The sequence below is a fragment of the Sminthopsis crassicaudata genome, chromosome 5, assembly GCF_048593235.1.
Source record: "Sminthopsis crassicaudata isolate SCR6 chromosome 5, ASM4859323v1, whole genome shotgun sequence".
NCBI classification, from domain to species: Eukaryota; Metazoa; Chordata; class Mammalia; order Dasyuromorphia; family Dasyuridae; genus Sminthopsis; species Sminthopsis crassicaudata.
Genome location: NC_133621.1, coordinates 156002389 through 156029347, shown reverse-complemented (window position 1 = coordinate 156029347; position 26959 = coordinate 156002389). Strand labels below are relative to the sequence as shown.

General features: G+C 32.8%; 1 protein-coding gene across 3 annotated transcripts in view; it reads left to right on the top strand.

Moving 5' to 3' along the window:
• The window catches only part of SEMA3A (semaphorin 3A), a 636674-nt gene that overhangs the window by 115688 nt on the left and 494027 nt on the right, over positions 1 to 26959 (top strand). The window contains exon 1 of one of the 3 annotated variants that reach the window (XM_074268521.1): positions 19850 to 19865. The exons of the other annotated variants lie outside the window; for them this stretch is intronic. The gene's annotated coding sequence lies outside the window, so the exon portion shown is untranslated. Of the gene's footprint in view, positions 1 to 19849; positions 19866 to 26959 lie in introns of those variants that run through there. 3 annotated transcript variants of the gene reach the window in all.

Below are 26959 nucleotides of genomic sequence, written 5' to 3'. Positions count from 1 at the left end.
GGCGTTCTATGGTAGAGAAATTAGATTGCTCTCCTTGGCCTAATGATGATGATGGACAGCAGAACCAAGAGTAATGGCTAGGTATTCCAGAGGACAAAGCTTCCACTTCTAGATGCTATAAGTAAGATTTAATATATGGGGAGGTAATATCTGAGGTCATTCAAACTAACTTGAGAGCAACTCATTCTTCTATAATTAGGCTCTTTCTCTTACTTTAATTTAAAGTGACCCACAGATGTTATGATAACATATTTTTAATTAATTATTAAGTTGTCAACCTCTTTCTCATTAGTGAGTTAATTTGAACTCCAGCCCAGTTTATCAAATATTAATTATTTAATGTATAATTAATCATAAATGTTAATTATTTAATGAACTGGTGAAACTTCATTTCTAACAGTAGTTATTCATTTACAATTTATTACCAAAGGAAAACAATAATAATGCAAAGACATAAATTACTGTTTACAATACTTTGGCTAAGTGAAAATATATAGCTTAATTCAACTTCAATATTCAACATTAACAGATAATTCTTCACTTATCTAAAAATATTAATTTCACTTTGGATATAGATCAAAGTCTCTTAAGATTCTTTATATCTCTACTCAAGTGGAATTAAATTCAGGTTTTTGAAAATAAACATTGTTATTCCTATATCTTTGTTCACCTTTTCAACCATTGCAGAGAATGTTATTTCCATACTATATTATATTTGCCTGCTTCTTAAAGGTTCTTCACAGAACTCTATAAATTTCTCTAAAACCATTCACTTATGACAGTTTCAACAAGGAAGAAGTTTCCCATCAATCTCTTTCTCTGCCTTTTTTCCACAAATTCATAATAGCTTCATTACTAGTAAAGATAAATTGTAGAATTTCTCCCAGGCTTCATAGGAAGAAACCCCTCAAAGAGACATTTTCAATTAATACTTGAGACTATCAGCTCAAAATGCCTCAGCTCAACATTCTATTTGGCTTTATAGGACAGTAGCAGTAATTTAAAAGAAAGTCATTTGAATAAAAGCTATATAAGGGGAAAAAAATTCTAGCAGAGCTTTACATAATTAGATTGGTCTATTTGAGAACATAATATGTTCCCCCATCCTGGATATTTTCAAGTGATGATTTGAAAAGTTGTAGAAGGGATGAACTAAAAAACCTCTTCTCCATTTTGTTATGGCTTAATTATCTGGATTTTTGTCTTTATTTTTAACTTCTACTTTGACCATTTTGTGATTATAGTAACCAATGAAGACACATTTAGCAAGCTGAACGATAGAAAAACACAGCTTTCAAACTAACTATAGATTTTGAACTAAGATAGTGAACTAAATTAGGCTATTGGGTAACTTGTTCCACATTCTTAGAGTTTAATATAGCTTCAGGGAACCTCAAAATTCTTCTGAGAATTCAGAAGCAAATGGAGAGTCACTAAGGAAGCTCCTTTAAGGAGTTTCTAAATTAGGACAAACTTTGTTCCTTCAAGTCCTTTCCAACTCTGAGATCCTGTGACTCCATTGAAGGTCTACTCCAATAGATTATGTGATATGTTTTGCCAATGATGTTATAGCAACTAATTTGCTCCTTTTAGTTCCTTCCATGCTGAAAACATTTCAAGTTAGGATTTAATCTCCCTCCAGGAAAAAAAAAAAAAAAAAAGAAGTGACATATTTAGAAGTTAATCTTGCTAAAGTTGGGTAGATTCCTCACCAGAAGAAGTCAACCTTAAGGTAATGAATTTATTTGGCCTCTGATGCTCACTATTTATGTGAACTTGAAAACTATCACTTAACTGCTCTGGATCTAAGTTTCTTCATCTGTAAAATGAGGAAGTTACATGACCCATGAGTTCAACTGAAAAAAAAAATTAGCAGAAGAGACACATATCTATATCTATATCTATATATCTATATATATAATTGTACATGAGAAATATTAGATGGGCAGCATTGTGAAAGTTGGATTCAAGGCAGGAGAAAAGAGAAATTCATAAATAAAAGGGAAGAGAACATGAATTTATATGATGTTTATTTTGCTAGGATCTATAGTGAATACTTTATAAACATTATCTAATTTGATCTTCACAACAACCTTACAAAGAAAGATCTATTATTATTCCCATTTTATACTTCTAGGTGAAAATTTTTTGAAAAATATTTTCATAATTTCCTTACTATAACTACAAGTTATTTTTTAGAATTAAAAATCATATCCTCACTAACGATGTTCCTGTAATATGGTACTATATCACCATAATTTTATTTCCTTATTTATTTTGTTATTTATTTTTATTATTAATTTGACAAAATGAGCATATTCACATTTCTACATACATAAAAAGAAAATGAATATCACACATGAAACTATAAATCTCTGTTACCTGGAGCTTTTAAAAATATATCTTAAATTTAACATGGCAGAAATACTGCTTTATATGTCTATGCCATTTTGAATTTCTGTTCTCTATATTTTTGACACATTTCAATGATTCTGGGTTTTTTCCTTGTAGCACCATCATTTCCTTTTCCTTTCTCCATTTAATTATGTTTAAAAAAAAACCCTCTCCTGAAATAATCATAATTAAATCAAATCCTCCCAAAAACTATAATTCTCATTCATAAAATATTTTACAGTGTACTAGGCACTTTCCTTACAATCGCCCCATAAAGAAGGTGCAACAAATACCAGTAACCCTTGTTGTTAAGTCATTTCAGTCATATCTGACTATTTATGATTACATTTAGAGTCTTCCTAACAAAAAGACTGGAATGGCTTTCTATTTCCTTCTCCAGCTCATTTTACAAATGAGGAAACTGAAGCAAACAGAGTGAAATGACTGGACCAAGGTAAACCAACTAGTAAATATATGAAGCCATATTTGAAAAGATGAGCCATCCTGACTTCAGGCCCAATACTCTATCCATTGCATCACCTAGCCAACCATCCCTATCTTCCTCATGAAGAAACTAAGGTGCAGAGATCAAGTGAGATCAAATTAAATCAAATCCAGGCTTTCTGATACTCTTTCCAATTACATACCACAGTACTTTTATAAAAATTTTAAAAACTATAATTACATTAAGTCAACATTTTACTTTCTATATGTAGATGGTAGTTTACATTTGTAGAGTGCCTTAGGATTTACAAAACATACTTTAAATCACCTCATTGAGCTTTCACCAGAATCCTATAATAAAACAGTTAGTCAGAATTAAAGTAATTTGGTCAAGCCACTCATTTGGGAAATGGAATATTCCTATTTACATGCAGTGCAATAATCTTAACATACCATCCTGAATGGTAGATTTTGAAAATTGCTGAAGGTTTATAAGTGTCAGGTGGAAAGTACATTGGATTTGTAATCAGAAAATTTGGGTTTGAATATTCCATTTATGAACTTGGTGAATTGTTACAAATCATTTTAGCATAAATTAAATTTGGTTGAAATAATTACCTTTTGATTTTCCTTTCCATTATGAGCACAGAATGAATAATTAAATGTTTTATCAGTTCATTAATTTAGGGACTTTTAAGGTGACTGAGTATATACAACCTGCCAGAGTTGTTTAAGTTATTTATAAGAGGTCACATAGCCAGTAGTAGCAGAATGGGTATTTGAACTTGAGTCATAGAATTAAAGATTTAAAACTAGAAGGGACCAGAGAAAATATCAAGTCCATCCCTATAATTTTACAGATGAGGAAATTAGGTACAGGGAACTTAAATGATTTGCCCAAGATTGAAAAGCAGGTAAATGTTAGACACAGGATCAAGCTTTAATCCTCTGACTTTCATTCCCTGCATTTTTTTATTGTCTCCTATTGTCTCTTGGATTTGGTGTACAGTTCTGTAAGAAGAGAAGAAAGTTTGTAATTGCCATTGCTGGGAAGACAATTTTTAAAAGAAGAAGGAAAAGCAGTAGCAGATGTAGTAGCATGAGTAGAGACTAACATGTGGAGTAGAAAGAATAGGGACTTAGTAATTACATCACTTAGGTGCAAATTTTGCCTTTACTACATATGTCCTTTGTGATTTTAGACAAGTCATTTCTCTTGCCTGTACATCAGTTTCCACATATATTACATAAAGGTATTGGACTAGAGATAGCCTCTGAGGTTTCTCCCAAATTTAGATCACTGTCATCCAAGATGGAAACAAAAACAGTGTCTCTATTCTAGGATAATGACATTTAGCTATAGTCAGTTTAATGGGGAAAAAATAGCCATACATTTCTTTTTTTTTTTTTTTTTTTTTCCCCTGAGGCTGGGGTTGAGTGACTTGCCCAGGGTCACATAGCTAGGAAGTGTCTGAGATCAGATTTGAATTCTGGTCCTCCTGAATTCAGGATTGGTGCTCTATCCACTGAGCCACCTAACTGTCCCAGCGATACATATTTTAAGCTTAGGAACCACATTGACCCATACTTTAGAAAAAGCAAGCAGGTGAATGAGGAATTATGAGGAATTATATTGTACTTTGTTTACATTTTTATAGACATTCCAAATTTCACTTTTCTTTCAAAAGAGAAAGAGAAAAATATCACAAAGTTATGATTCTCAAAAGAAAAACTTCAGAAAATTTAAAACCCAGAGTGTCTTAAGAGGCAGGTAAATGTTTGGGGAGTGGCTTTAAAACTCCAATTTTTTCCAAAAGTTCCAAAGCACCTGTCAGCTGATACTCTTTCCCGAAGTGGCTAAAAGGTGTTTCAGGGTTAGGTAAAATAGTGAGATAGTGTCTATAGGATTTCTTAATCTGGTCTATTCAAGCTAAAAGAAACTGCTTGGATTCAAAACTCCTGTTTTCAAATCCAAAATAAGTGAGATTTAAAAGAGGAAATGGATGGACCTCTAACTGTTTGCATTTAAAATGATTCATTTAAAAGGTTATTTTCATTGTGCACAGGTGGTAAACTTATCTCACATGTTTTTTATATAACAGCCTGGAATAGAGAGCCCTGAAAAGCAGCATCTAATGGTGTCATTAAAATGATTGTAAACATGCCTGTTGTGGCAGATGTGTGCTTTCTTTCTGTTGATATACATTCAAATTGCTGGGTAAGATCAAACAAATGCAGACTTTTAATATGTCAAAAAATGTCTGCATTCTAACAGGTTCTGTTTTTAAGGAGATCTGTTTCCTGAGGAGCCAGGACAGCTATAAAAGAGCCAGACTGCAAGATCAGATTCAATGTCAGCCCCCATTCTCTTTGATTAGACCAGAACTCTCTGTATCTGTCTTTCTCTAGTCTATAGTTTCAAATGAAAAGAAACCGCATGTTGAATCACAAGAGTTTGATGAAAAGTTACCACAGATTAAAGCAGTCATCAATACAAGAAACTGATTTGGGCACAAGGGCATATTGTGTGTGTGTGTGTGTGTGTGTGTGTGTGTGTGTGTGTGTGTATTGTGTGTATGTGTAGCATGTGTGTAGGTTATTTCTAATTGTTAGATTCTGATTTGTGTTACCAAAAAAAAAAAAAAAAAAAAGAAAAGAAAAAAAGCATTTGGTTATTATATATCAATTCTATTCCATATGCTATAAAATTTCTTTATTAAGGCTTTAGAATATACCATGCACAGGTAGCCAGGTGATTCAGTGAATAGAGTGCCAGACCTGGAATAAGGAAGATGTGAGGTTAAATTCAGTCTCAGGTACTTCTTAGGTATGTAATTCTGGGTTTCTATTCAAGCTCTGTCTGTCTCAGTTTGCCAAACAGAGAAAATAATAGCACCTACTTCCTTGAGTTTTTTCTGAAGATAAAATGAAATATTTAGAAAGCACTTTGCAAACCAAAAAAAGTTGTATAAATACTAATATTACTGAGTTTTTGATGTTTTTTTTTTGAAGCTTTTTTTGTCGTATATTAAGCTTACCGATGTTTTCTTGGAAAGGGTGAGGTTGCTATTTGTTTAAAGATTAATTTGGTGGAGCAAATAGTGTATGTTTTCAGTTCTGGTTTCAAGCAAAGCAATTCAGAAAGGGTCATTAATTTGGTAATTACAAAATAAAATGAGCTTGCTAGGGAGCTGCTTGGGTAGTAATTAACAAAACAATTGGGCTTGAAACCTCTTGCATATGAATTCTATTTCCCAAGTGATAATTTAGTTTAGGGAGTAATAAATATAAGGAGTTGCATTTTTCAAATCATAACTATTTCATTTCTGTGCATATTTATTATAGAATTGGATATAAGAATTTAGGGAAATAGTATTTTTCTACTTTTCTAATTGTTGATCAAAGTTGTAAATACACAGTCTTTCCTATAGTTTTAACATTTAAAGGACTATAATCCTTTTTAAAGACTTAAAAGATTCTGTAACTGGTATTTTGCTCTACTCTCATCTATGTAAGCTAAGGAATTGAGATTTTATTAGCATGGTGAATCTCTGGTGTGGGAATCTTTATCTTCCTCTCAAACTACAGCCTGCTTATACTTAGTTTATGAAGACCATGGGAGTTTCCTGAGATTCATAGATTTTAATTGACTTGACAAAGTGAGTACCCAAAATTAAACTTAATACCAGTTCCTTCTGACTCCAATCCATGATGCCAAATGTTTGTCCATGTTAGTTAGATACTCAGTTATATTTTTGACTCTATGGTGCTTTCAGTTTGTTTGGAATCTCTAGATGAATCTTGGGGTTCTGAGGGACTATAATTATACCCTTCCCCCCACTCTTTGTCTTACCAATCCTGTCTTTCTCTGTGGTAGCTGAGTCAGACTATTCTAATTATTTTGTGGTTGACTTGAGAAGCCACTGGAAACAATAGGAGGAATGAACTGAAATACTGGTTTCTCCTCTAGTATTGATGGTTGCATGATAGGTAAGAGTGGGAGTGACCCTAAAAAAATAATGAAAATTCATATTCTTCCTGCCAATAAAATCAAATTGAAAATAATAATTTGAAACTAACTTGTGGCTGTCTTTTCTTCTTGATGCAGAAATGTTACTTTTTGGGTGAAGAACTTTTGCATGCCCCTATTTGCAAATAAGATAGTGTCCTAGAAACATCTACAAAATGATGACTAATGAAGTTCTTAAATATGCTTAATTGATGTATAAGTGGTGAATTTAGCCAAATGTGGATTTTCCTAGAGCTGTAGCAAACTTATAAATATTTGTTGTTGTTGGTTTTTCTTAACTCCTAAATAAAATGAATTCAATATAATAGAGGTCAAAAAAAAATAGAAAAGTACAGAGCCATTTTTCTCTTGAACTGATAATAACACTAGAGATGCATTGCCTTTCTGTGGCATGTTACCAGGGTGAAACAAAGAACCTCCCAAGACTTGTCAAACCAGATGATTAACACCCACTTGGAATGATTCACCTGGACACAAATGATATTGCCAGAGGGAATCTAGAAAGTGTTACTAAAGATTATAAAGTCATGGTAAGAAACTGAAGGGAAATGGTTAGTGTTTTTCATCAGTACTCTTGATTTAAAGGAAAGGATTAGAAAAGAAGATCAGAATTAAGAAAAAAGCAAGATGATAATTTAAAAAAATAGAATTGCTTGGCCATTGATAAAATATTGCTAACAAGGGCTAGTATTTGCAAATATAGTCAAAAGGGCTTTAAATTAAAAAGCAAGAGAAAGGAAGCAAACTTTGTATATGAATATGATATTTATATGTGTGTATACATACACACACATAGGACAATGAGTCTCGAGCCATATATTATTAGAACAAGACATCTTAACCTTTTCTGCATCAAGGGACCTCCCTTTTCAGAATGTTTTTAAATGTATACACTAAAATACATGTGGAAACCTGTTAGGATTCTTACAAGGTGCTAAGTCACTGGAATTGATAGAGACAATAATTATTTAATTTAGCATGGTTCAGTATGATTGATCTGATCCTACAAGGAGATGTTATGGGCCAGAACTAGAAACAAGGTACTAAGTGGAATTGAGGAGACAGTGGTTAAATCTAGTTTAGCATTGTTTAATCCTATAACAAATAATGGTTTCCTAGTGATATAATGATTGGTGTATAGTCAGTGTGGGGCATATAAGGAGGAGCTGTCAGGGCCAGGATAAGCCAAGCCTATTAGAAGCTCATTTGGAGGAAGCTAGAGGCAGAAGCTGGCAGAGACAAAGGACTAGCAGCAGGAGCTCTCAGAACCAAGGAGAGAGATAGGCCTCTAAGAAAGCTAACCGGGCCCCAGGAAAACAGACAAGATTTTGAAGGAAATAATAAAGAATTTGGACTTTAACTTCTGGCTGCATTTGAGGTGATTATTGAATCTGAACTGAATTATTGAACTGAAAAGAAACCTGCTCCCAGAGAACAATATATTTTAGAGACGAATATTACAGAAACCAAATTATATTGAAATAAAGATATAATTTTGGTTTCCTGTAAAAGTTGTTGGACCTACTAAAATCTATTCATAGTTATCTTGAAGCTCAACAAACCCTAAGATATGATCCTCTAGCACAGGGAGTGGCTAGTATGTGTGAGGGAGAATATTCCCAAAATTTCCATGAGGAAAAACCCAAGAGTAACATCAATACTAAGATCTGTGCCTTCTGATATCTATAAACATCTGCAGATTTAAATCATAAACAAGGTGAATTAAAAATTATGCTACAAAGAGAGACTTTATAGTATAACTATAATTAGATGGGATGAGAAATATATCTATGACTCTAGAATGAAATATTTATTCATAATGATGAGGTTCAGTTCCCCTTGATTCCCTGTCAAGGAGCCAAAAATGGTGAGGTTTGGTGCAGGGCAGGAAGTTGTGGTTACCCCTTTCTGGTTGGTGCAGGTCCTTCGTAAATGAATTTACAAACCCGAAAAGTTAAGCTGGCAAAAGAAGTTTATTATTAGAACTGAGAAGTCAGCTTTTGTGGGCTAACTTCCTTAGTAGTGAGGTCCTGACAGAAAAGTAAAGATCTAGCAGAGAAATCCTCTAGCAAAGAAAGTTTCTAGCAGAGAAATCCCTACAGAAAGGTGAATAAGGTCCTGTTAGGAAAATAGGTGAGAGAGATAAAGAGAGAGTAATACTGAAAGAGAATGTCTTTTCAATGGGCACAGGATCACAACTATCCCAAAGAGAGAGAGAGGTTCCTTGACATAATTAAGTCCTCTGAAAGGAGTTGGGTTGAAGGAAGCTTGCCATATGGGTAGTTCTTGGTGGGGGCTGGGAGCAGTTTGAGTTGAAATCAAAAATAGAGAATCTTGGAATTGAATGAATGTCCCCGGACTAATCTCCAACTCAATAGTATTGGCTAGAAATCTCAATCTCCAGCTTTGGCTAAGTGGAAGTGGTCCTGGACTCATCTAGTCCTACTCAGATAACAGAATAAAACCATTTTATCTTGATTCCCTGGGGTGGTTCTCTCAGGAGAGAACTTCTCTGAGGGAGTTTCCCAAACTTTCCCCCACAAAGTCCAAGAGAGAGTGTAAGAGTTTCTGGGCTCCCCTTGTCAATTAGGAAAAAGATAGGTAATGGGAGAGGAAAGAGAAAGATATATTTATAAAAGAAATATAGGAGTGAGAGTGAGGAACTACAGTGTAGGGTTCTGAATGATATCCAGTGCAGGCAAAAACAGAAGTGATCTTATCATCATAGGATACTACAGAATGCATTAAGAGGAAAAAGATCAGGTGTTCAAGGAATAGACCATAATATGCCTATCAAGGAACCATGATAGAGTAATGATAGTAGATTTTATTTATCCCTTATCCCAATACTAAACTGGTCATTGTTTGGGCCCTAATGACTTAGAGTGAGTGTAAATAGCAATTGTTTCTGTTTTGCTCAGAAAATCAGAAAGTCTTCCCCCATCCCAGAAAGACTTTTTTTCTTCTTTTTTCTTTCTTTTTTTTTTTTTTTTTTCAATTTAGTAATAGAGGGGCAGCTAGTTGATGTAGTGGATAGAGCACCAGCCCTGAAGTCTGGAGGAACTGAGTTCAAATGTGACCTCAGAAATTTAACATGTCCTAGCTGGGCAAATCACTTAACCCCAATTGCCTCAGCAAAAAAAAAAAAAAAAAAAAAAAAAAAAAAAAAAAAAAAAAATTATTAAAATAAATAAATTTAGTAAGAGAGGCCATTCTTTGACTAATTTCTTATGTAACTTTATTCATTAAAGGGCCATTTCCTTAGTAAAAGTGAATAAAAGTAAAATAATCTTATAAGGCCAATGTTTCCTATTGCAGCCAGGACCATTACAAGTCATCCAATCTATATGTTTCCACTGAACCTAGTTGGTTCTGGAGAAGAGAATGAAGTTGGTTACTTTGCATAGGCCTCCTTCACTTAAATCCAATTCACTTACAGATCATATCATCACCTTCCTGTTGTCATGATACTCTTTGAGAAAGTAAAACAAACAACAACAATTGTGCTGGAGAGCTTTTCCTAACAAAATCATGACAATTTAGTTCATGAACTGCTTAGTACCTTTCATATTGAAAAACTGCTTTCACAGGATCTATGGGAGGGGTGAGAGTGGGAATTAAATACAGTTTTATATGCTAAAGTCCTAAAGAAAGGTTCAACTGGGGAGGAACAGGGAAACTTTTCAGAAAAAAATTCAAAATAAAAAAAAAATTAATTCCAGAGAGATGAAAAATAGGCAGTGATCTATGGAGACAATTATGAAAAGAAAGGAAAATTATTTATCAATATAGATTGGTATGGAAACAAGGTTACAGATGGATGACATGCTTTCATAAGAATAGAATGAAAAACACTATAGAATGAGAGGGAAGTCAGATTAGATGGAAAGCTAAATAAAGCCTATAGAAAATGGTCTCCTTTTAAGGCTTTATTAGGAACTAGAAGAGGATTAAAAAGAGATAAAAGATGACAGAGAGAAGTAATTACTCAGTCTCTCTCCTTTTAATCTCTGATCAGTTGAGGAAGAAAATGATCTCTGAACTGGTAAGAACAAAATAAAAATGGTAAATAGAGAAGTATAAATGAAATTAGTTAAGGAAGTAGTAAGCTAGTCCCTAAATGCATTTGGTAATATCATATTAACAGACCCAATGTTATGCCACAGTTCTCTTTTATTGTCCTGACTCAATCTCCCTAATTATCCTGGCCCAGTCCTAACTCAGTTTCTTAAAGATCCTGCAAAACCTCCCCTCCCTTTTTATCAGAATATTTATTAAGGATAAAAGATCTTATGTTTTAGAATATCAGAATGCCTCTTCCCATCCCAAGCTACGATGTCATCCCCCTCTCACCCTACCCTGTCAGAGTCCCATTCCTGCTCTCAGCACCCTAACTCCACTCCTGCCTCAGTATACCCCCCTGAGTCTAAGCCAATGTGTATATAGGTCATTGAGAACCTCACATTGTTTGCTGGATTCTTGGAGACAATCTCATTCAGCCCTGTGACCAACCCATCGATCCATTTGGTCTCAGTAAATCTCTCCCATTTAATACATTATTAAATACTCTCTAATCTCTATCTTGCCTCAGTTTCTCCAGAATTACACCTCCAATGGCTTCATCCTAGGAGATTAAAAAAAAATTGATATATATATATTTAGGCTACTATTAGTTATTTCAGAATGATGAGAATGGAATAGAGGAGGGAGAAACTGCATTTCTGTCAAAAAACAAAGTTTATTTTTTATTGCTTGACTAATTTTTGGCAAAATTTTAGGCCATAATATTGATGAGGTGCCAGAATTGAGGGTAAGAGATCCCCTAACAGCAATGGAATCCCCTTGACCAGCAGCAGGCTTTGAGAAAGAATTTGCAAACCCCAATGTATACAGCCATGAGGTTTGTGGCAAAGAAGGGGATTTATTTACACTAAGAAGACAGCTTGCTAGGAAGACAGCTTTCTTAGTGGGCAAGGTTCTGTTTGGAATTTAGCAAAGGTAGGTTAAGAAAAAAGTGGTAAGAGGACAACTTTCTTAGTGGGCACACAGCCCTAGATGTATTTAGGTTGCCTGATCCCTGGGAGGAAGGTGTGTCTAGGAAGGAGGCAACTTCTAAGAGACTAATTTTCAATTCAATTCAAAATTGAATGAGATTACTTAACTGGGATTTTGAACCATTCAATATTGACTATGTCTCAGGCCGAGATTTCCAATTGAAAAGAGATTACTTATTTTGGGAGGGGGTGTGACCCCTCCCAAAGGAGAGCCTGAGACCCCAATCACCCTTCCCCATAGATTAAAGGGGACACAGTTTCAGGGTCCCCGTAAAAGGTTAAAGGGGACACAATTTACTTTATTTTTTCTCCAAAACATCTCAGTTTACATCAATATTACAAAGATGTTTAGAAAACATTCAGAAAAAGACATGATGATCATAAAGAGGCAATCTAATCCCATTGGTTTTTCATCGAATCCCTATTTTGATGCTTAAAAGGTGTATGTGATTACTTAACCTTTTGAAACCTCAGTTTCCTCATTTCTAAAATGGTGATAATAATAGCTCTAGTACTTTCATCATTACTGTGTTATTGTTTTTTTTTAATGTGAGGATTAGATGAAATAATGTATCTAAAACATTTTGTAAATCTTAAAGGTAGTGTTATAGACAATTTGGAGATGTGTCAAGTGGATAATAATAATTTACAGATCAGTAAATTCAAAACTGGTTCAATGGAAATACCCAAAGCACAATAATTAATAGTTTATTATCAACATGGGTGGGAATGAGAAAGAGAAGGATCTGTATTGGAAAGTACCTGCAATCTGTCCTTTATCCTATGCTGTTCTTCAACTCTTCTCAATGACTTAGATGTAATAAAAGATGTCAAGTTTATGAAATTTTCAGGGAGGATATAGATAGGATAGGTTGAATGTTGGATTGGTGGAATTAGGATCCAAATAGATATTAACAGGATGAAACATTGAACTAAAATTGAACAAAATGGATTTAATTGAGATAAATGTGTGAAGTTTCTCATTTGGGTTCAAAAAATTAGCTTCAGGTTCAAGAAGAAAGAGTTTTCACTACAGAGTTATTTACTTGGAAAAGATCCCAAAGTTCTAATGAAATATGAGTTCAATTGTGTGTGGTACAGCAGCCAACAAGTCCAGTGCAATCCTAGATGGCAGTATTGAAAATGTTTTCTGGAAGTAGTGAGACCATAGCATCCAGTACTTGGCCACGGGTCCACCACATCTGTAGCAATTTGTATAATCCTAGCCACCACCCTTTGGAATGATATTACTAACTTAGACAACATCCAAAGGATGACAATCAAAGATGGTAAAGGGCTGCAAGTTCATTCCATATAAGCATCAATTGATAGAACTGGAGAAGAGACTTGAATGAGGTGTATTTATTGTTAATTATTTAACAAGTTGTCTTGCTTAAGAAGAGATAAACTTCTTTTGTTTGTCTCAGATGGCAGAACTAGGAATGATGTTTGAATTCTGTGAAAAGACAAAATGCAGCTTTGAGATAAAAATAAAATTCCTAACAATTGGAGGTGTACAGCTAAATGACCATTTGTCTGATTTGATAAAAAGGGTTCAAGTTCAGGCATGAATTAGATCAATTAACTTTTCCTTTCACCACTTCTTTTATTTAGAGTGATTTAAGAAAATTATTGCAATCTTATTTTTAATGATGTTAATAAAATATGATTCATTTTATTTGAAATTTATTACATAAACATTATAATTCATCTTTAATGTTCAATAGAACATTTCCTATTCTATTTTCAATAATGCTTAATGGTGTGTGTGTGTGTGTGTATAAAACATCTGGTAAAGTGGGAAATTAATTAACTTGAAGTGAATAAATGATTATAGTTCCCCCTGTTTCTTTTTTGACCGATAATATTAATGCATTTCCTTTGTTTTAGAAATACTGTGTTAATAGAGATGTTTGAAATAAACATTATTGGTTCTATCATGGAACTTCCATTCCCATCCCCACTCTCAAGAAATCAATTAATAATTTATTGTCATCTTGGACATAAATATTTGCTGCTTTATCATGGTTCAATTCTGCCCATATTTCTATTTTAACACAAATATAAAAAATGGAACTGTCTAGTTTTTACCTTGATATTGTTTTAATCTGATTGTATCATTTTTTTAGTCAATACATAAATTATTCCTTTTCTTGTTTTTAGGAGGAAAAAAATCTTTATTTGGCATTGAAAAGCCTTCATAACCTGGCACTAACCTATCTTTCTGGTTTCAGCATACATTATTTTGTCATTGTGCAATCTAGCCAAACTGGCTGAATTCTTCTTGCCTAGAATTCTTTCTGACTTCTCCATTCCTTTGTATTTGCGGTCTCCCACATGTGGAATGCATTCTCTCCTCACTCCTTCCTCATCAAATAATATTTCCTCCTTTCAATGACCAGCTTAGGCAACATCATGAAATCTTTCCTCATTCTGTCAACCTCTGCTGTCTTCCCTTGCTATTTTACATACATACTTTGTAAAGATTCTTTATTGTATTTTTTTAAAAGAGCTACATGCTTATATATTTGTTATCTATCCTGTTAGAACATAAGACCATTGCAAATTTATTTTTCATTTTTAATATTTATATATCTAGTACCTATCGCATTGCCAAAGAACACAAAAGGCATTTCTTAATGCTTTCATTGATTTCCCTGCTATATACAATGTGACTAATGAGGCTACCTTTACCAAAATGGGTGGTGACACTTTTCACAGAAGGTGGCTAAAATATAAGGGGAAAGGATAATCATTCAAAAAAGATTAGAAGCAGATTAGAATCATGGTCTGAGAAAATGAAATGTACTAGAAATATTCATAAATATCATTTATTTATGTATTTATAGTTACAAATTGTAAATACTCCTATACTTGACTAAAAAGTATCAATAGAGAATGACAAATAGTCACTTAATAAATACTTATTAAGTGACTACTAATTGAATTGGCCTTATATAGAATCAGAGATATATAGCTTAATATAATTTTATGTAAAATAGACCTAAAGGTTTGTATTGACTTCAAGCACACTATGAATACTCACAAATATACACATTCTGCACAAATGCTATTGTGTTTAAGGGCAAAAATAATAGAAATTCACAATAAGAAAGGAAGTTTTCTTCTTGTACTCTGCCCTAGTATAATAAAATATGATGTATTTCATTGACATTTTGGTCCTGAAATATTGGAGGATAATTGAAAAAATGAAGAGATTTCAGAAGTGCTAAGTTTATGAAAAGTTTGGGAATCCTATGAAAAGAGAGAGGACTAGTTGAAGGAATTTGTGCAAAATCTTTTTAGTTTAATGTAATCAAAGTTGTGTTCATTGATTTCTGTTGTTTTTTTGTTAGTGATATAGTCAATTATATGGCAATAGTTTACTGATATAGAACTAACTCTGCATTCCTGGCATAAATCCCACTTGATCATATTGTATTAACCTTGTAAATAAGTTCCTGTAGTTTATTTGCTAAGATTTTATTTAATATTTTTCCATAAATATTTATTAGGGAGATTGGTCCATAATTTTCTTTCTCTGTTTTGGGTCTTCCAGGTTTAGGTATCTGTACCAAATATGTGTCATAGAAGGAATTTGACAGAACTTCTTTATCTATTTCTCCAAATAACTTATATAGTATTGGAATTATTATTATTATTTTTAATGTTTGATAGAATTCACTTGTGAGTCCATCTGGCCCTAGAGATTTTTTTTTTTCTTATGCAGTTCATTAATGGCTTCTCCAATTTCTTTTTTTCTAAAATGCCACTATTGAAGTAATTTATTTCCTCTTCTGTTAATCTGGGCAGTTTATATATTTGTAAATATTCATCTATATTGTCAGATATGCTACCATACAATTGGGCAAAATACCTCTCAATTATTGCTTTAATTTTGTTTTTCATTTTTTATTCTGGTGATTTGGTTTTTGTCTTTCCTTTTTCTAATCAAATTAACCAAAGTTTTATCTATTTCACTAGTTTTTTTTTTCATAAAACCAATTCCTAATTTTATTAATTAGTTCAATCTTAGTTTCAGTTTTATTAATCTATTCTTTGAGTTTCAGAATTTCTAATTTAGTATTTAATTTCAGGGGTTAATTTGTTCTTTTTCTAGCTTTTATAGTTGTATTCCCAATTTATTGATCTCTATCTGTTTTATTCCTGTAGCTTTATACAGATATGAAATTTTCCCTAAGAACTGCTTTGGCTGCATCCCATAGATTTTGTTATATTGTCTCATTATTGCCATTCTCTTGGATGAAATTATGAATTGTTTCTGTGATTTGATTTTTGACACTCATTTTTTAGTATTAGATTATTTAGTTTGTAATTGTTTTTTAGTCTATCTTTCCCTGCTCCTTTACTGAATATACTTTTTATTACCTTGTGGTCTGAAAAGAAAATGCTTATTATTATTATCTTTCTGCATTTGATTGTGAGCTTTTTATGCTCCAATGCATAGTCAGTTTATGTGTAGGTGCCATGTACTGCTGAAAAAAAAAAAAAAAAGTGTATTCCTTTCTGTCTATATTCAATTTTATCCAAAAGTCTATCATATCCAGATTTTCTAAGATCTTATTAATCATCTTAGTTTTTTTCTTGTTTATTTTGTAGTTAAATTTGTCTTATGTTAAGAAGAGAAGGTTGAAATCCCTCACTAATATAACTTTGCTGTCTCTTTCTTCCTGCAACTGGCTTAATATCTTCTTTAGGAATTTATATGCTCTACCAATTGGAGCATATATATTTAATGTAGTTACTATTTCATTGTTTATCAAGAGGTACTTTCCTTTCCTATCTCTTTTAATTAGATCAATTTATTTCTTTTGCTTTATCTGAGATCAGAATTGGTATTCCTGCCTTTTTTCTTTTTATATCAGCTGAAGCATAATAATTTCTGTTCCAGACTTTTACCTTTACTCTATATGTGTCTCTCTGTGTCAAATGTGTTTCTTGCAAATAATATATTGTAAGATTCTGTTTTTTAATCCACTCTGCTATTCACTTTCATTTTATGGGAGTATTCATCCCATTCACACTCACAGTTTTGATGACCAAGTCTGTATTTCCCTCCATCCTATTTTTCTTCTGCATATGCTTTTGTTCACTCTTTCCACCCTGTCCTGAGTTATTTTTTTTTTACCCACATCACTCACTATCTTATCTCCTATCACCCCTCTCTCTTCTCATAGTAGTGGGTTTTTTTTAACCCATCCCACTTATTACCTTATTTTAAATCACCCCTCCCTTTTCCTTTCCCTTGTTTTCCTAGTGTTTCTGCTGTCCCTTCTATCCATCCCTCCCTTTTCTTTCCTCTTTCTTCTCCTACTTCTTTATAGGGTTAGATAAATTTTTATATACCTAACTGAAACATTAAGTTATTTCTTCTTAGAGCCAAAACTGATGAGATCAAGCTTCAGACAGTGTTCATCCCCCTCCTTTCTTTCCGTCAATTATAATAGGTCTATTGTAATAGATCAATTGCATTAGCCTCTTCATGTGATATATTTTGTCCCATTATACTTCCTCTTTCCTTTTGCTACTCCTTAATGTCTTTTTCTTTGGTATCATCACCTCAGATTTCATTCATAATCACACCCTCTGTCCATGTGATGCCTCCCTCCAGTAACAGATATAGTTCTAAAGAGATACAGATAATGTTTTCTTATCTAGGGATGTAAACAGTTTAATCTTTAAATAATATATATTTTCCCTGTTTATTTTTCTATGCTTCTCTTGGGTCCTGTGTTTGTAGATTAAATTTTCTGTTTAGTTCTGGATTTTTTTCAACAAAAATAATTGAAAGTATCTTACTTCATTGGAGATCCATCATATCCCCTAAAAGAAGATGATCAGTCTCACTGGGTAGTTAATTCTTGATTGGAATCCTAAATTCTTTGCCTTCTGGAATACAATATTCCAGATCCTCCAATCTTTTATTGTAAAAGATGACAGATCCTGGGTAATCCTGACTGTTGATCTTTGACATTTCAGTTTTGTTTTTGTTTTTTTCTGGCAGCTTGCAGTATTTTTTCCTTGAGTTTATAGTTCTGGAGTTTTGCAACAATGTTCCTTGGGATTTTTTTTGTGGGCTATCTTTCTGAAGGTGATTGATAGATTCTTTCAATGAATATTTCCTCCTCACTTTCTAGAATATTGAGGCAGTTTTCTTTAATGATCTCTTAAAGAATGTTATCCGATTCTTTTTTTATTTTATTTTAATTTTTTGTCATGGCCTTTTAGTAGACCAACAATTTTAAAATTGTCTCTTTTAGATCTATTTTCCAGGTTGTCTGTTTTTCTAATGAGACATTTCACATTTTCTTACATTTTCCTGTTCTTTTTAGTTTGTTTGATTCTTCATGTCTCATAGTGTCATTAGCTTCCATTTGCCCTATTCTAGTTTTTAATGTTTGATTTTTTTCCCAGTTAGCTTTTGTATCTCTTTTCCTATTTGGTTAATTCTGCTTTTCAAAATGTTGTTTACTTTAGTTGATTTTTGTTTGTATTTAGCCAAATGTATTTTTTAAGGAATTGGCTTCCTTTTCCAAGCTGTTGACTCTTTCTTGCATACCTTTCATTTCATTGCTCATTTTTTCTTCTACCTTTCTTATTTGCCTTTTAAAGTTTTTTTATAATTACATTCAAGCTCTTTGGGCTTGAGATCAGTTCATATCACTCTGAGATTTCCTCTGTGTACATTTTGCCCTTGTCTGAATTAATATTTTGGTCTTTCCTGTCACCATAGTAGCTTTCTATGGTCAAGATTATATTATGTTTCTTCAACTTTTTTTTCTCTTTTCTTTTGCAATTTCCTCCTTTTTTTTTTTTTTTTTTTTTTTTTTTTTTTTTTTTTTTTTTACTTTTATGGCAAAGCTCTGTTCCTGGGTTAAAAGGAATGCTGTACCATGCTTCCTGGGCATCTCTGAACCTTGGTTTTGAGCACAAGGTCCTTTGTGTTTGCAGGGAGGAGTTTTGCCTGCTTTTTAAAGAAACAGCTTTGTTTCACAGAATTTGTCTTCTGAGATGGGATTGGAGGCTGCCCCATTGATTTTCTTCTCTACTGGGCAAGGACAGAAGGTCTCAGTAGCTGATTTACTGTGATTAAGACCCTATCACTAGCTTTCCCAATCACATGGTCATAGATTTAGAGGTAAAAAAGACCTCTGAAAGACCACTGAGATAAAAGTTGAATTTAAATGTTCCAGATTCTTTCCTTTATATTACTTGCTGCTCTAATTGTTTTTGTTTGTTTGTTTGTTTTTGTTTTTGTTTTATTTTGTTTTTTGTCATCATTATCCATTACTTTATTCTTATAAATGGCACTCTTGGTAAGATAGGGGTCTAAAAACAAAGGAAATCATGCCCCTTTGGTAAACATTAAGAAAGCAAATGTTTCTATGGGGGGGAAATTAGAAAATAACATGAAAGTAGAGAAGGATGATGTATAGCCTGAAGTGTGGGAACATGTATATCTATTTATATATTTCAGAAAAGAAAGTACTTTAAAAAAAAAAAAAAAAAAACTTTTTTATTTTCAAAATATATGCATAGTTTTCACCCTTGTAAAACCTTGTGTTCCATTTTTTTCTCCCTCCCTTCTCTCCCATCCCCTCCCCTAGATGGCAAGTAATCCAATATATATTAAATATGTGCAATTCTTCTATGCATATTTTCACAATTATCATGCTGAATATGATAAGTTTACATCAAAATTAGATCAAAAAGGGCAAAAAAAAAATGAAAGAAAGCAAAATGCAAGCATACAACAATAACAAAAATGTAAAAATACTATGTTGTGATCCACACTTAATTCCCACAATCTTCTCTTTGTGTGCAGATGGCTCTCCATCAAAAGACCATTGGAGCTTGCCTGAATTACCTACCTATTAAAATGAGTCACTTTCATCACGATTGATCATTATATAATCTTGTTGGTATGTATAATGATCTTCTGGTTCTAATCACTTCACTTAGCATTATTTCATGTAAGTCTCTTCTGTTCTCTCTGAAATCATCATAGAACAATAATAATCCTTAACATTCATATAGCATAACTTATTCAGCCATTCTCCAACTGATGGACATCCACTTATGTTCCAGTGCCTTGCCTCTACAAAAAGGGCTTCTACAAACATTTTTGCATATGTGGAATTTTTTTCCCTTTTTTATGATTTCTTTGGGATACAGACCCAATAAAACCACTGATGGCAAAGGGTATGCACGATTTTATAGACCTTTGAATATAGTTCTATATTGTTCTCCAAAATGGTTGTTGGTGGAGTTGTAAACTGATCCAATGTATTACTATTCCAATTTTACCCTCCCATATTCATCGTTATCTTTTCCCATCATCTTAGCCAATCTGAGAGATGTGTAGTTGTACTTAAAATTTGTTTTAATTTGCATTTCTTTGATCAATAGTGATTTAGAGCATTTTTTCATATGATTACTAATGGTCTTTAGTTATCTGAAAATTGTTCATATTCTTTGACCATTTATTATTGGGGAATGGATTGTATTCTTATAAATTTCAGTCAGTTCTCTCTCCTCTCTCTTTCTCTCGTGTGTGCGTGTGTGTATGTGTGTATTTAAATCTATGAACTGATGGGTTTTCTTTTAAAAGACTGAGATACACCAAAGAAAAGATCATTTTAAAAAAATGCTTCTAGTTTCAAATTAATACTTTATTTTTGTTGTTGTTGTTGTTGTTTAGTCCTGTCTAACTTTTCATGACTTTATGAACATAACCTACCAGACCCTTCTATCCTCCACTATCTTTTGAAGTCGGTGCAAACTCACCTTTATGGATTCCTTGACATTATCTATTCACTTCATCCTCTGCAGTCCTTTTCTCATTTTCTCTTTAATCTTTCCTACCAACAGGTTGTTTTATAATAATCCTATCTTCTCATTATGTGGTCAAAACATTTAAACTTCAATAATCAAAATTAAAATTTCCTTAAGTATTGGTTGATTTGATTTCCTTGGTGTACAAGAGAATCTTAAATGCTTTCTCCAGCACCATAAGTTGATAGCAGTGCTTCTGAGGTATTCAGCTTTCCTTATAGATAAATTGTCAAAGCCATACATTGCTACTGGGAGAAAATTTTTTTTTTTTTCTATATAGACTTTTGTTTGACAATGTGATGTAATGTTCTTGTTGGTTTTCTGGAGTCTCTGGACCAGCCTTCTTTTCTGTAATCATCACAAGAATAGCCAGGTGTTAAAGTCCAAATCCTTTATTATCTCCTTCAGTCTAGTTTCCTTGCCTGGGGCCAGGGCCAGCTTTCTGGAGAGCCTTTCAGACCATCCTTGGTCTCAGAGGGGGAAGTGCAGGAGGTCAGCCACACATGATAGTGTGAGATGAAGTTAATGAATCTGGCTCTGAGTCTGAGGACTTGTGCTTCAGCATCCAGCTACCACAAAGGTGGATGATGGAATAAATCTGCCTCTGTGTCCCATCCTGACTGAATTTGTCCCAGATTATATGCTCTATTACAATTAAATCCATTCATCATACTGAGTATAAGCCAATCATTATATCACTAGAGAACCATTATTTGTTGTAAGATTAATAGTTCTCTAAAGTTCAGTTTGATTGATTTAATCACCATGCTATAATAGATAGCCACTGCATCACCAATTCCACTGAGTTAACACCTTGTAAGAATCCTTGTTTCAAATTTCTGGCCCATAACAATGTTTTAATTGTTTTTTTAATATACTGTCCAAATTTGTCATACTTGCTCCTTGGAAGGAAAGCTGTCTTTTAATGTCATGATTGCCTTGGCTGTGTGCAATGATTTTTGAGCCCATGAATATAAAATTTAATACTGCTTCGATTTCTTCTTCCTATGATTGCCAGGAAATCATGGGACCAATTTCCATGATCTTAGTTTTATTGTTGTTTGTTGTTGTTCTTTAGCTTCAAGTCAACTTTTAAATTTTCCTATTTCAACCTTATAAATAGGTTTCTTGATTCTTTTCCACTATCTGCTATGAGAATTTTGTCATCTTCATATCTGAGATTATTTTTTCCAAGAAACCTTAGTTATGCTTTTTGATTTGTCCAGCTTGGCATTTCCTGTCATGTACTATGCATATAAGATTAATGTGATGACAATATACAGCCTTGTTCTTTTCTTTTTTAAATCTTAAACCAATCAGTTGTTCCATATTTTGTTCTGTTGCATCTTGATCTGCATGTAGTTTCCTCAGAAGAAAAAGTAAGATCACCTAATACAACCATCTCTTTGAGGAAATGCTACATTTTTGTTGTGATCCATACAAAGGCTTTCATGTAGTCATTGAAGCAGAAGTAGCTATTTTTTTCTGGACCTCCCTTACTTTCTTTCCAATCCAGTGAATGTTGAGCAGTTTAGTCTCTAGATCATGCTTTTACCTTTTCAAAAACCAGCCTGCTATTCTGATAATTCTTCATTCACATATTGCTGAAACCTAGCTTGTAGAATCTTAAGCATAACTTTGCTAGCCTGTGAAACAAGTGCAATTGTCCTATAATACTTAACTTACTTGTATACATTAATTCATCAAAAGTCACAGATACTTTATCATTCTATTCATATTTTTAAATATTGGTTTTTGTAGAGGACCAGAGATATTGGGGAACTGAGAAAAGTATACTTGAAGCAAAGATACTTATCTTAGGGTATTAACTCAATGTGATTGATGAGATGATGGTTCTCTAGTTCACATATACTTAATACTTAGTATGGTGATGTAATGGTCCTACAGTTGGCACATGCTCACTGTGCTATAGTGATATAATTGTAAGGTATATAAAGGGCTGAGAGAACTTGAAATAAAGAGACTCGAGTGTGAGTGTGCTGAAACTGGAGCTCAGACTCCAGACTCCAGAAAAAAATAGCCAGGATATTACATGTTTTTATATTAAAAAACCCATAAGCTAGAATCTTATTTATATAGGTAGTTGTAATGATTGACTCATGACTCTCATACTTCCTCTAGGGGCTTCAAAAATAAGAGTCTAGAAATGAAATAAGACATCTTTGATATATATATATATGTTATATGTGAAAGATATAAACAAATTTAAACAAATGATCTGAAAAAGAAGATACAGGACAGAAAGATCATTTAGAAATATATTGCAATAGTCCAAGTAAAAGGGCCTAAAATAATGCAGTAATAGTGTGATTATAAAAAAAAAATAGAGGTAGAAATTGTTAGATTTAGCAACAGATTGAAACAGATTTAGCAATAGAAGGAAGGAATAAGGAATACAAAGGAAGAAGGAAAGAAGATGGGAGGGAGGGGCAAAAGAAATGAGGGAGAAGGAAGAAGAGGAGGAGATGATAAAGAGGACTACAACAACAAAGAGAAAGAAAAAGGGATTAGAGGGAGGGAGGCATAAATATGGAGGAAGGAAGCTAGTATCTAATAAATGCTTGTTAGATGCTTGGCATTTTTTCAAGTGCTGGTAAAAGATGATAAGAGTGCAAAACTAGGTGAGTTGATGATACACAAAACAGAAACAGGGATATTGAATGAAAGATAGGGTTTGGGGGGGAGACAGTATTTACTGAAAATAATGAGTTAGACTCTATATATTTTGCATTTGAGATGCATATGGAATGTGGGACCCGTAGATAGAAACACCTCAGACTGATAGAATGATAAAGCAGAACATCAATAACATTATTGGACATTGATGTGAAGACTACAAAGGATTGTGTGAGATATAATAAAGTCAGGAAGATAAGTTGGGAAGATAAGAAAATGTTCTAGAAAAAAAAAAGAAATGAAGTTTTTAATCTCAGAGGTATTGTGCTATAATAGAGTGCTAAATTTGGGATCCAAGAAAATTAGTTTAAATCTTCTCCAATTTTTTGTTTTATGAACTTGGACAATTAATTTAATCTTTCATAGTTTCCTCATGTATAATAATGAAAGGTTAGAGTAGATGACATAAGAGATATTGTAGAGATGAAAAGATAATTCTTACAAATTGATTGGAAATATCTCTAATGGTACTCCCCTGGGAGAATAGTAGTTTTGTTTTACTATGCACAGAAATAAGAAAATGAAGGAAAGGATAAATGTTTTGGAAGAAAGATGAGCTCTGTTATATTTATGATGTCACTGAGATATCCTAGCCCTTACAACAACTTTGTGAAGTAGGTCCTAATATAACACCCATTTTAAATGTGATTAAACAGAGAGCTAAAACAGAATGGCTAAAAATATTAAACTGGAACTCTGGGGAAAATTGGGGAATAGAGACATTTATATCATAGTGGTGATAAAATTGACTCCATGGGAGTGGGTGAGACCAAGAAGAGAACAGAGAGAAAAGGATTTGACTAAGGTTGGAACACTCATCATAAAAGATCTGGAGAAAGATGAGGAGCCAACAAAGGAAAATAATGTTTAGAATTGTTAGAGTGTGTAAAATGAGAAAAATCAAGGGAAGAAAGGATGGTCATTCATTGAAAATACTGAAAATAAGTTAAAGAGAATGAAGACAATTTTTTTTTTTTTTAATTTCTGGCATATGTCAGAAAGCAAATTCATTTGTTTCATAGGGACTCAATTAAAATAACTTTAAGCAGGGGATTATTGTTGTTGTTTAATAAATATTTTTTTTATTTTTTACTTTGCTGCAGAGTAAAGTAAATAGAGCAAAAAGAACAATATACACAACTATTACAACTATGCAAATAGAAAGAACAGACACCATATAACTGTCCAAAGTGAATGTAGTAAATTTACAAAGATTAAGCTTTGATCCAAAGAAGATATCTGAGAAAAATGCCTCTCTTCCTTTTTTGTTTTTATTTTTTTAATTTATAAAATGCATTTATTGCTGATCTTTAAAAAAATTTGAATCGCAAATTATTTTCCTCAATTGACAAAACAAAAAATATGTCCATTATATATATGAAGTTATGCAAAGCATTGTTTCATGTTGGAAAAAAAGCAAGAAAAATAAAGTGAAAAAAAAAAAACTTTAACTCTCAGAATTCATCATTTCTCTCTCTCTAGAAGCAGATAGGATTTTTTCCATCATGAGTCCTTTTGAATTGTCTTAGATAATTCACATGTAATCAAAATTGTTCAGGATTCCTTTTTTGCCCCCTAATTCTCTTTCGTATTTTTTCATAAACTCTGTCTTTATACATATATCTCTCAGATTTATCAAATAATAGATTACTATCATCATTCACTATTGTGTATTGTGTATCTAATCTCTTTCACTGATTTCCCATTCTGTTTCTTAGCCAGCATCAGAGAATTTTGATGATTACTTTCTTGTGATATAGTTTGAAATTTGATATTGCTAGTCTTTCCTTCAAATGTTTCTGCTGATTCCCTTGATATTCTTGATCTTTTGTTTTTTTTTTTCCAGATGAAATTTTATTTCTAGTCCTATAAAATAATTTGTTAGTTTGATTGGAATTATAATCCAGAAGTGGCTGGACAATGGAATTGTCAAACCACATCCTTTCCTGCTATCAATGCCAGAAAAGAAGTCCTCTGTAATCTCTTTCTGATCATTTAACTGCATGACCCCTTTATCATATTTGGTTTGAGAGTCCCCAGAAGTATTGCTACCACGTGTCACAATTTGCTTTGCTACCATATGAATTCCAGTATCTTCCACCTCAGAGTATAGACCTCTCTTTATTATACAATAATAAGTCATGGACTAGAAAATTGTCTCACCCTGGCATTTTGTTGGCTCTGCTGCTCCAAAATTTGATTTTAGGTGTTATTTTAATGTTCTAAGGAGGAGAATGTTGTGAGAGCTTAGCTGAAGTTCTTCCTCTACTCTATCATCTTGGCTTTGCCCTCCCCCTCCTCCTATTAAGATATCATAATACTAGCATAATACTAGCATTTTCTTTATTCATTATTTATTTATTTATAAAATACACAGAGCTTTATGAATCATGTTGGTAGAGAAAAATCAGAACGAAAGGGAAAAATCCTGGGAGAGAAAAAAGTACAGAAAAAGAACTAAACAAAGTATATGTTGATTTGCATTCAATTTCCATAGTGCTTTTTCTGGATGCAGATGGCCTTTTCTGTCCAAAATCTATTGGGTTTTCTTTGGATCACTGAACCACTGAGAAAAACCAACTCTTTCATAGTTGATCATAGCACATTCTTGCTGTTTCTGTGTATAATGTATTTCTGGTTCTATTTGTTTTGCTCAGCATCAGTTTGTATAAATCTTTCCAGGCCTTTCTTTCTAAAATCAGCTTGTTCATCATTTTTATAGAATAATAGTATTCCATTACTTTAATTTCCCACAACTTATTCAGCTATTCCCACTTATTGGGCATCTTCTCATTTTCCAATTCTTTGTTACCACAAAAAAACATTGCTACAAATATTTTTGCACATTTGGGTTCTTTATCCTCTTTTATGATTTCCTTGGGATACAGACCCAATAATGGCACTGCTGGCTAAAGGGTATGCACAGTTTTGTAGCCCTTTAGGCATAATTCGAAATTGCTTTCCAAAATAGTTATATCATTTCACAACTCCTCCAACAATGCATTAAAGTCCCAATTTTCTCATTTCCCCTCTAACTTTTATTATTATCTTTTCCTGTCATTTTAGCCAATTTGAGAGGTGTGAAGTGGTACCTCAGAGTTGTTTTATTTTGCATTTGTTTAATCAATAGTGACTTAGAGCATTTGTTTATGACTTTAGATGGCTTTAACTTTGTCATCTGAAAATTATCTGTTCATATTCTTTGGTCATATATCAATTGGGGAATGACTAGCTATAATTTCTTTATTTTATTTTATTTTATTTTATTTTCCTTTTTTTAAATTAATTTTTATAATTATAACTTTTTTTTACAGTACATATGCATAGGTAATTTTTTTTTTTTTACAACATTATCCCTTGTACTCCCTTCTGTTCCGAATTTTTCCCCTCCTTCCCTCTACTCCCTCCCCTAGATAGCAGGCATTCCCATACATATTAAATATCTTATAGTATATCCTAGGTACAATATATATATGTGCAGAAC